Source organism: Aplysia californica, unplaced genomic scaffold (genome assembly GCF_000002075.1).
Source record: "Aplysia californica isolate F4 #8 unplaced genomic scaffold, AplCal3.0 scaffold00657, whole genome shotgun sequence".
Classification (NCBI taxonomy): domain Eukaryota; kingdom Metazoa; phylum Mollusca; class Gastropoda; order Aplysiida; family Aplysiidae; genus Aplysia; species Aplysia californica.
Window position 1 is genome coordinate 338,572 of NW_004797927.1, and position 11,399 is coordinate 349,970.

Here is an 11,399-nt window from a genome sequence, read left to right on the forward strand (position 1 = left end):
ACTCCCCTCTCTGTCTCTTCTTTTCTTTCCTCTACTCTTCCAATCTTGGTCATCACTATATCATGATTTATACTTTCATTTTTTGGCTTCTTTCCCTTTTTTAGAATTATATCTCTGTTCTCCTTCTTCTTCCCTTCTTTTTTGTTCTCTCTCAAACACATATAAATACTCAATACTAGCGTGCGTGCACTGACGCGTGCACACACACATACACACACACACACACACACTCACACACACACACACACACACACGCACACACACACACACACACACTCACACGTAAACACTCACACAAACATATACATTTACACTCACACAATTAATCCAATTTTCTGATAATGTATGGAAATGGGCACACAACCCACATGCTGTTACTTTATGTTACACCGACTCACTGGCAAAGCCATATAGATAAATCTTTGATTTTCTTAATGTGTCACTCCTTCAATTTATTTGTGCCTTGTTTTGTTTTGTTTTGTTTTGTTGGTTTTTGGGGGGGGTTAAAGTTCATAATTTTAAATACACACTTGGAATAGAACACAACATTTCTGTCCTTTAAAGCCCAATGACATCTTTGTTTACAAGGAAGGAAAATCAAAGGAATCCCGTACCGTAGAGGTCTGAATGCTTACTTTTCCACATAGGTCAGAAATAATCAAATGTTGTATATATATATATAGGTCTAGGTCTTATTGATCTCTAACTTCACATTTGTTTGGACATTTGAAAAGCTCGTCTCACATTTGTTCAATGTTAGATGCTCAGTGGACCAAAAAGCCGCCTACATGTACATAGAATTATTTTATTCCGGAATTTAGTTTTTCTCTTTGTTCGACGTAATTTTAACTTTTGTTTTTGTTTGGAGTGACATTTAGATCTGTTGAACTTTGTTTGGATTAAGTTTGTGAGTTTTTGTTTTTGAAACAGATAAAATGTGTGTCTGTGTATGAGGCGTGTTGAGTTGTATGTATGCGATGTGCCTCCTCAAATGTAACAGCAGCAGAATCTTAGCACTACCGTATTGTTTTCTCAGACAAAAACTTGGCGTGATGTGACATTGCTTTCTGTGCCAGGTAGGGTCCGGGGACCAGGGTCTTACAGTCAATGTTTGTCTATATGATATAATAATATTATACTATATGTATACAGAATAATGTGATGCCTTTTATCTTTATAACAATTTTTAGCTTTAGTAAGTTTTACGGCACTTGCAACACAATCAGGTCAAATAAATGCTGAGGTGTTACATGAGAGTAACAAACACAAAGAAGAAGGAGGGGAGATAAAGACGATAGATGTTTGGTTGGAAAGAAGAAGAAAACCAGCCCTGAGCACCCGCCAACCACCCAACATGATTTATTAAGTTTCAGATATTGTATGGTAATGTACAACGACAATGTGTCTGTCAATGTCCAGCGATGACCGATACATCCGGAGAGGAGAACATTTGTGTGTGTGTGTCTGAGACAAGGGTCCACAACGTGTGCAATTTTTAACTCTTGTAATTTATTACATTTCTGTATAGAACAGCCTTTCCTGGAGGTGCCTCTTGTTTTTTAGAATATTTCAGATATCTTAAATAGTTTTCGAGACATGCTTGGTGAGTGAGGGGTGTGCACCAACTACCTTGAGACATGCTTGGTGAGTGAGGGGTGTGCACCAACTACTTTGAGACATGCTTGGTGAGTGAGGGGTGTGCACCAACTACTTTGAGACATGCTTGGTGAGTGAGGGGTGTGCACCAACTACCTTGAGACATGCTTGGTGAGTGAGGGGTGTGCACCAACTACTTTGAGACATGCTTGGTGAGTGAGGGGTGTGCACCAACTACTTTGAGAAAAATGTCAAAAGTCAACGCCATTTCGTGATATTATGTAAAGGGCATGTATTTTAAAAGCTTTTAAAACATACTTAGAAGAAGAATTGGCGTGAAATATTTTGCGAGGATGGAGAAAAATGGTTGATAAGTTGATATCCGTACGAGTCTCAAAATTCCAAAAGAAAAAAAAAATTGTTCACTATTTTCCGAATTTACTCTAAATAAGCATAATAATATGCGACATGTGGACCATTTTCCCAGTCACACACACACACACACACACACACACACACACACACACACACACACACACACACACACACACACACACTCACTCACATTTCTCGAGCAAAATGGAATAATTCGACGAGTTAAAGATTAAGAAGACTTGTTTGCCACATTTTGGGCATTCCAAAGCTCCACTTCCACTAGTGTATGTGCGGGCAGCTTGCTGGATTCTCTTTTGTTTGGTCTCAGAATTTCTTATTCACGAAACCTCACATAACTTTCTGCCCACTGAGAGTGTGTGTGTGTGTGTGTGGGAGGGGGGGGGGTCTCTGTGGTGTCTCTGTTGTGTGTAAAGAATAGAACACGTCTGTGTTGAATGCCTTCATATCTTTAGTTGTCCACAGTCGCGACTTATCAACAAACTGCTGCTACAGCTCAAGCTGCTTCTCTCAGTTGGCCAAGAGAAAACCTCAGAATATTACAGCTATTTCCTTTTGACTTGTGCCTTGTATAAGTGTTGACAGTTTCAATAATGTTGAATAATTCTCACAAAATTGCTGATATTCTTTTTCTTGCCTAGTTATGTTCATAGAGATTCATTGTTGATGGCTCATTTTCATCTTGCTCTTCATTTAATTCTTTTCTCAATGAACATTCAGTTTCTCACAGCTGTAGAGCAAAGAGAAAATTGTCTTTGTTCTGGATATATTTGCTGCTGTACTCCATGAGCTTTGACAGGATGCCTGGGAAGATGACAATTTATGAAGTCGACCTGTTCAAGTTAAAATCAAGGTTGCTATATTTCTTACCTGCTTACTTATTGTATGTACTTTGTAAATCTCTCGCTCAAATAAGACTTATGGTGGTTGTCATTGTTGAGTACTTGAGCTGCCAGATTTTGTCGTTACAGTTCCTTGAGAGTCTCATTTTGTCTCCTGCGTGTTGTAGGGGAAAGGGATAGAAAGGGAGACACCAACTCAACAGTGCCAAATGAAACCTCTTACCAACAGTTTTTGGGCCCTTCCACTGATGTCTTAACTCAAGAAGTGAGGAGAGGGGGTGGGGGGTGGGGGGTGGGGAGGGGACTAATAATAATAATAAACTGTTGGTGGGGGCAACATAGATATCATCTATGCCTATTGCTTCTGTTATTGCTGAAGTCATGCCGCTGAGCCTTTGGTGAATTCCATAGAGGATGAGAAGGAATTGGGTAGACTTAGTATTATCATGATGATGACGAAAACGAGGAAAGTGATGTTGATGTTGATGATGATGATAATAAGGATGATGATAATGTTGAAAAGAAGAGGAGAATTATTGCGTCAACTGTAAAAAGAAATAACACTGAAAGCCTTGGTGAAGATAGCTCTGCAAATACGTTATATTTTTTTAATATATGTATTTATATATATATATATATATATATATATATATATATATATATATATATATATAATGCACATGCATATATATATATATGTGTATACATATACATGTGCATGTAGCAGTAAGAAAGAGAGTAATCTAATCAGTGCATAGCGTGCCAATAAACGTTGATGTCATCAAGGCAAAAACATCCATTGCACTGTTGGTGATTTTTAGACTCCTGATTAGTTGAGGGTAACCATATTTCGTCTTTAGTATTATTTTCTTGTACTTTTCTATTGGTTTTGTTTTTGTTTTCAATTAATTCCTGTCAGGTTTTTCTGATCTAGTTGCATGAAGCAGTTCACCAGTTTGCTTGTGTTTTTAAGTTTCTGGGCCCTGGGGGTTCCTGATTAGAACAAACTGCACTCTTCCTTTATTCCTTCATCCCTTTTTTCTCAGACCTGTTTTCCCTTGTTGATTAATTATTCATTCACTCATTCCATCAGTGAGCACATATGCAAATATCTCTGTCTGTTTTATTACATATTATGTTATAAAACACTGTATCAATCCGTTTATAGTCTATTCATTTATTTGAGCAGTTAACCTGTTTGTTTATCAACAGTTTCACTTATCTAGATGATTCCTGACAGGAACGGAATAGGAATTAGTTTAGTCCTAAACCATGAAATATATATTGTGTGTGTGTGTTCCGCGCTATTTATGAATCAGTGCAATCTTAAGCTGCGTGTTTTAACGATTGAAAAATTGCGCGGCTGTCTGTCTTAAGATTACCACGCAATTAAAAGCTCATTAAAACATGTGGCGCAATGTTAAGATTGCCGCGCAATTATACGATCGTTAAAATGTACAGAAGATTGCGCCGATCGGTAAATTGCACGGAACATATATATATATATATATATATATATATATATATATATATATATATATATATATATATATATATATATATATATGTTCTAAATACATAATATACATGTATGTGTATTCAAACATTTTGAAAGCATTTCATATTTTTGCTGAATTTGTCATGTCCTTTGAAAGATAGATAATGCAACTTTGGGTTGTTGGGTGTTTTTCCTTTTTCTCAATTCCGTGGTTTTGTGTATGTGAGACTGTCTCGATTCCAGGCTGTTCTGTTTGTGAGACTGTCTCGATTCCGTACTGTTGTGTATGTGAGACTGTCTCGATTCCAGGCTGTTCTGTTTTTGTCTGGTCCATGTGATGCTGATGTTGCTCCTCATTAAGTGACGTCCTAGTTGTGGACATCTTTCAACAATCGCGGTGGTCACTTTCTGGGGGTTCCCAGATAAAGCTGCTATTTGAAAAAAGACAGAGCATCTTACTGTATATTTTCCTTCTGTTTCATTTCTAAAATTTCGTTCTGAGATTTTACTGAAAAAATAAGGAGTGGCCTAGTTAGGGTTTTGATTTGGGGTCTGTGTGTTTTCTATTTTGTCTCAGAACTTCCCAAAATGAGCGAGGCACACGTGGAACGTTGCCGAGGATAGCCTACTTTCTGGTAAATACACCGTAGTGAATGTCGTGGCATCAGAATCCTAGTCCCACAATGTGATGATTGTCCTCACGGCACCATTTGATTGACTGCAATTCTGTAGACCTATTAATTTTTTGCATTCATACACCCAATCTTGTCTGATAATGGGAAATAATTGTCTACCCGTGAATTTCCAGGGGAATTTTCAGGGTCTTACTATCACTGATAGTAAAAAGAGAAGAAAAGTAAAAGGTTTCTTACGGGCGACATCAAATTCGATTCTGTGTTCGCCAAATTCCCACAATAATACAATGTTGTACTTCTGAGAAGAACAACTGACTATCTAACCATCAGAATGGGGAAGTGAAGCTGATCGTATTCGAAATTTGTTATTAAAATTGGGACATGTTTGATGAAGTTACACCGTGCCAAAGATGTTGTTGAACCAACTTGTGCATAATATTGTGCTTCATGGTTTTTTAACGGAACTTGACAATTTTGAACACGTCATTTGTCAGGCTTTGAGTGTCTGGTGATGGAGGAAGGCTGCATGTGCTGTCTGGTTTGGGACGTTTTTGTGTATTTGTAAGCAATTGAGACTTGTCAGCTGTAATGAAGGTGCAATAGGAGACTTTGATTCCTTTCTTTTTATTCCCATTTTGAGTCATATCCTTTCCACATATTCATTTCTTGTTAGCAATTTTGTTCTTTTTATACTTGCTGAAAGACTCAAGCTATGATTTAGAAGATATTTTTAATGTAATGTCATAATGCTTCTATAAATAAAGATTTAAATCAACGTAAATATTCTTTTTTCATTGCGATCTTGTAATATTCATTAGTTTACAGCATGTGTGACACAGTTTCTACCATTTTATCTGCATTTCCTTCACAAATACAAACACTAAGTAAGGGGCTCTCGTGGTCTAGAGCTGGCCTGTAGCGACCAAGAAAGGCGATTGGGTGGGGACTGAATTAGATCGCCCAGGTGACTTAACTGCTTAGCTTATGATACTGCTCGATGATTGAACACATTTCTTTCTTTTGAGATTGAGTACAGATTAGTGGGACCTAAAGAGAGGGGAGAAGAAAGACAGTTACGGTTTTCAAAGAGTAGGCCTCGGCTACTTAGCTTTTGACTTAGCAGGATCCAGAAATGAAATTAATCTTTCTGAGAAAGAGAGATCTCGAGAGGGGAGGGGGGGGGGGAGTATCTGAATGGTAGGCCTAATGGTAAAAATTAGAGTTGAAAGCGTTTTTCCTTATATGGGTGTTCAGAACTTAACTCATTCGCTACGTATTATAATTTTGGGCTCGTCGACAATTTTTTTTTAGGAGGTCGAAATGAGATGATGACTAAAGTGTGCAGTTCAAAGGTCTTTGGGGCCACAAATTCAAAAAAATATCAATATAGACCTATTATACACCGAAATTTTCAGTAGGATATGATTTGTAGAATACATCTGTATGTTTATTTGTGTATTTTTCAACTTCGGTTCCTGTAAGAGGCGATGCTCCCGTGAAACTCAATATGTATTTACACCTGGTCAAATGATGCATCAAAATAACCATTTAAATGAATATAGAACTGGAAAATATTGAAACATTTGCAGTTATTTATCTACATTCCACATAATTTGCACATTTGGATCATATGACATCCGATATTGAAGAAAAAAATAAATTTTGTAACCTTGAAAAAAGGACAAGACGCATTCACAAACAGGAAAAAAACACACATGTATCTTATATGGAATTATTTAGAATTGCATTTGGAATAAACTTATACATGATATATATGTCTTGAGAGGTACTTTTGTGCATTTTCATCAAAAAATTTAATACTGATTTTGGGTATAAAAATATATTTAGACTATTTAGATCTGGCCCTAGGGGAAAATATTGATTTGTCAATAACAGAGTAATGGCAATTTGAGTCAATTTTTAAAATATAGTAAGCCTATCAATATTCTAAAGAAGAGTCCTACACTTCTTCAGTAGGCCTATACAAAATAATGAGCTAAAAATTATTGGGGGGGAACGAAACTATTGGTGATGAGCTAAAATATATTGGTAATGAGGTAGAAAAGTTTAAGGAATATTGGGGATGAGTTAGAAATTAATATTGAGGATGAGCTAGAAAATATATTGGGGATGAGATAGAAAATATAGGGGATTAGCTGGAAAGTATTAGGGTTTAGCTAGAAAATATATAGGATAAGCTAGAAAATACTGGGGATGAGCTAAAAAATATTTGGGATGAGCTAGAAAATATTAGGGATGAACTAGAAAATACTTGGGCTGAGCTAAAAAAAATATTAGGGTTTAGGTAGAAAATATTGGAGATGAACTAAAAAATTATATTTATATTTGGAATGAGCTAGAAAATATTAGGAATGAACTTAAAAATACTGGGGATGAGCCAAAAAAATATTTGGGATGAGCTAGAAAATATTAGGGATGAACTGGAAAATACTGGGGATGAACTAGACAGTATAAGGGATGAGCTAGAAATATTAGAGCTGAGCTAGAACATACATGTACTGGGATGAACTAGAAGTTATTGTGGATGAGATAACAAAATCTTGGGGATGAGATAGAACAGTTTGGGGCATATTGTGGATGAGCTAAAAAATATTGGTGATGTGATAAAAAATACTTGGGAGCAGCTAGAAATGATTGTGGATGAGATAAAAAGTATTGGGGATGAGATAGAAAAGTATTGGAAATATTGGGGATGTGCTAAAAATAATGGTGATGTGATTTTTTTTTTAATTGGGGGGGGGGGGGGGGGGGGGTGAGCTAGAAATTATTGTGGATGAGCTAAAAAATATTGGTGATGTGATAAAAAAAAATACTTGGGAGCAGCTAGAAATTATTGTGGATGAGATAAAAAATATTTTGGGGATGAGATAGAAAAGTCTGGGGAATATTGGTAGTGAGCTAAAAAATATTGGTTATGTGATACAAAAAATATTGCAGATGAGTTAGAAAATAATAAGGATTTTAAAATACGTGTATAGGAATAAGATAAAAAGTGTTGTGGATGAGATACAAAAGTCTTCGAAATATTGGGGATGAGCTAAACATTATTGGGCATGAGCTAATAAATATTGGTAATGAGACAGAAAAATATTCTGTATGAGATTGAAAAGTCTGGGGAATATTGGGGATGAACTAAAAAATATTGGTGATGTGATATAAAATATTGGGGATGAGCTAAAAAATATTCCAAAATATTAGGGATGAGATAGAAAAGTCTGGGGAATATTGGGGATGAGCTAAAAAAAATATCGGTGATGTGAAATAAAAATATTGTGCCTGAGTTAAAAAATATTGAGGATTTTATAATATTGGAATAAGATTTTTTTAAAGTGTTGTGGATGAGATACAAAAGTCTTCGAAATATTGGGGATGAGCTAAACATTATTAGGGATGAGATAGAAAATATTGGGGATGAGCTAAAAATTATTGGGGATGAGAAAGAAAATATTGGGAATGAGCTAGAAAATTTTAAGGTTGAGCTATAAAATACTGGGAATGAGCTAGAAAACACCTGGGGGTGAACTAGAAAATACTGGGGATGAGCTAAATAACACTGGGGATTCGCTACAAAATATTAGTGTTGAGCTGGAAAATATTGGAGAAGAGCTAGAAAATAGTGGTGGTGAGGTATAAAAAAATAGGATTCCACTAGAAATGAATATTAAGGTTGAACTAGAAAATATTAGAGATAAGCTAAAAAATACTGAAGAATATTTTGGATAAGCCAGAAAATATTGCTGATGGGCTAGAAAATGCTGGCAAATTTTGGGGATCTGCTAGAAAATATTGGGAATTATCTACACAATACTGAGGAACACTGTGGATGAACTAGAAAATGTTAGGGATAAGCTAGAAAATACTGGGGATGAGCTAGAAAATTTAAGGATTGAGCTAGAAAATACTGGAGATGACCTAGAAAATATTAGGGTTGAGCTAAAAAAAAATACTGGGGACGAGCTAGAAAATATTGGGGATGAGCTAGAAAATAATTGATATGAGCTAGAAAATACTGGGGATGAGCTAGAAAATATTTAAGGTTGAGCTAGAAAATATTGAGAATGAGCAAGAAATTACTGGGGATTAACTAGAAAATAGTGGGGAGGAGCTAGAAAATACAGGGGATGAGCTGAATAACACCAGGGATTCGCTAGAAAAGATTAGGGTTGAGCTGGAAAATATTTTAGATGAGCTAGAAAATGGCGGTGGTGAGCTATAAAAAAAAAATTCAACTAAAAATATTAGGTTGAGCTAGAAAATATTACAGATGAGCTGTATAATACTGGGGAATATTTGGGATAGGCCAGAAAATATTGGGGATGCGCTAGAAAATACTGGCAATTTTGGGGATCTGCTTGAAAATACTGGGAATTATGTAGAAAATACTGAAGAATACTGTGGATGCGCTAGAAAATGTTCGGGATGAGCTAAAAAATCCTGGGGATGAGCTAGAAATGTTTAGGATTGAGTAAGAAAATACTGGAGATGAGCTAGAAAATATTAGGATTGAGCTAAAAAATACTAGGGTTGAGCTAGAACATACATGTACTGGGATGAGCTAGAAATTATTGTGGATAAAATAAGAAATATTGGGGATGAGATAGAAAAGCCTGGGGAATATTTGGAACGAGCTTTTAAAAAAATGGTGATGTTTTAATAAATATTGTGGATTAGCTAGAAATAATTGTGGATGAGACAAAAAATAAATATTGGGGATGAGATAGAGTCTGGGGAATATTGGAAATGAGCTAAAAATATTGGTTATGTGATAAAAAAAATATCGGGGATTAGCTAGAAATTATTGTAAATGAGATAACAAAATTGGGGATGTGATAAAAAAAAAATAGTGGGCATGAGTTAAAAGAAATCAAGGATTTTAAAAATATTGGCAATAAGATTTTTAAAAACTGTTGTGGATGAGATTCAAAAGTCTTCGAAATATTCGGGATCAGCTAAAATATTTTGGGAATGAGTTAAAGAATATTGGGGATGAGATAAAAAAAAATATTGGTAATGAGATAGAAAAGTTTGAGGAACATTGGGGATGGTTAGAAATTAATAATGAGGATGAGCTAGAAAATATTGGGAATGAGCTAGAAAATGTTAGGGTTGAGCTATAAAATACTGGGAATGGGCTAGAAACATTAGGGATGGACTAAAAAATAGTGCGGATGAGCTAGAAAATAGTAACGTTGAGCTAAAAAAAATTATGGTTAAGCTAGAAAATTATAGAGGGGATGAGCTAGAAAATATTAGTATTGAGCTAAAAAAAATACTGGGGATGAGCTAGAAAAAGCTTCCAAATTTTGGGGATCTGCTAGAAAATACTGGGAATGATCTAGAAAATACTAAGAAATACTGGGAATGAGCCCAGAAAATATTAGGGTTGAGCTGGAAAATACTGGGGATGAGCTAGAAAATATTGGGAAGGAGCTAGAAAATACATGTACTGGGATGAGCTAGAAATTATTGTAGATGAGATAAAAAAAATATTGGGGATGAGATAGAAAAGTCTGGGGAGTATTGGAGAAAAGCTAAAAAATATTGGTGATGAGATAAAGAATATAGATCTAGGGGATGAGCTAGAAATTATTGTAGATGAGATAAAAAAAATATTGGTGATGTGATAAAGAATATAGATCTAGGGGATGAGCTAGAAATTATTGTAGATGAGATAAAAAATCTTGGTGATGTGATAAAGAATATAGATCTAGGGGATGAGCTAGAAATTATTGTAGATGAGATAAAAAAATCTTGGTGATGTGATAAAGAATATAGATCTAGGGGATGAGCTAGAAATTATTGTAGATGAGATAAAAAATATTGGTGATGAGATAAAGAATATAGATCTAGGGGATGAGCTAGAAATTATTGTAGATGAGATAAAAAATATTGGTGATGAGATAGAAAAGTCTGGCATGGTGTTTGCTTCACATTAAGGAGCTCTCATGGTCTAGAGGGATAGTGTTTGCCTCTCATTCAACAGATCACGGGTTCAAAACCTAACAGCGGCAGTAAATTTTCTTCTCTAAAAAATTTTTCGGTCCCCCTCCTTTCCTGCTCTCTTATCATGTTCTGTCGTCTGCTTTCATCTCCACTTTCTGCCCAGCCTGTGCCAATCCTCTGAGCTCCCGACTCTTTCTGCAACCTTTCTGCTGCTACTCCATGGCTCCTTCTTACTGTTGTCTTTCCGCCACACCCCTGATCTTAGGGTAGGTAAGATCGAATACCTTGCTGGAGAAAGGCAAAAAATCTTGGAGGGCCCGTGCGCAAGTTGGGCACTTTAAAGATGCCTTGATGGTCCAAAATTGATAAGAGTAGGCTTCGGCCCCCACCTGGGCAAAATTCAAAATTACTTCCTACCAAACTGAAAATATTTAATGTGTCTCGCATATTCATATATGACCTTACGCAGTT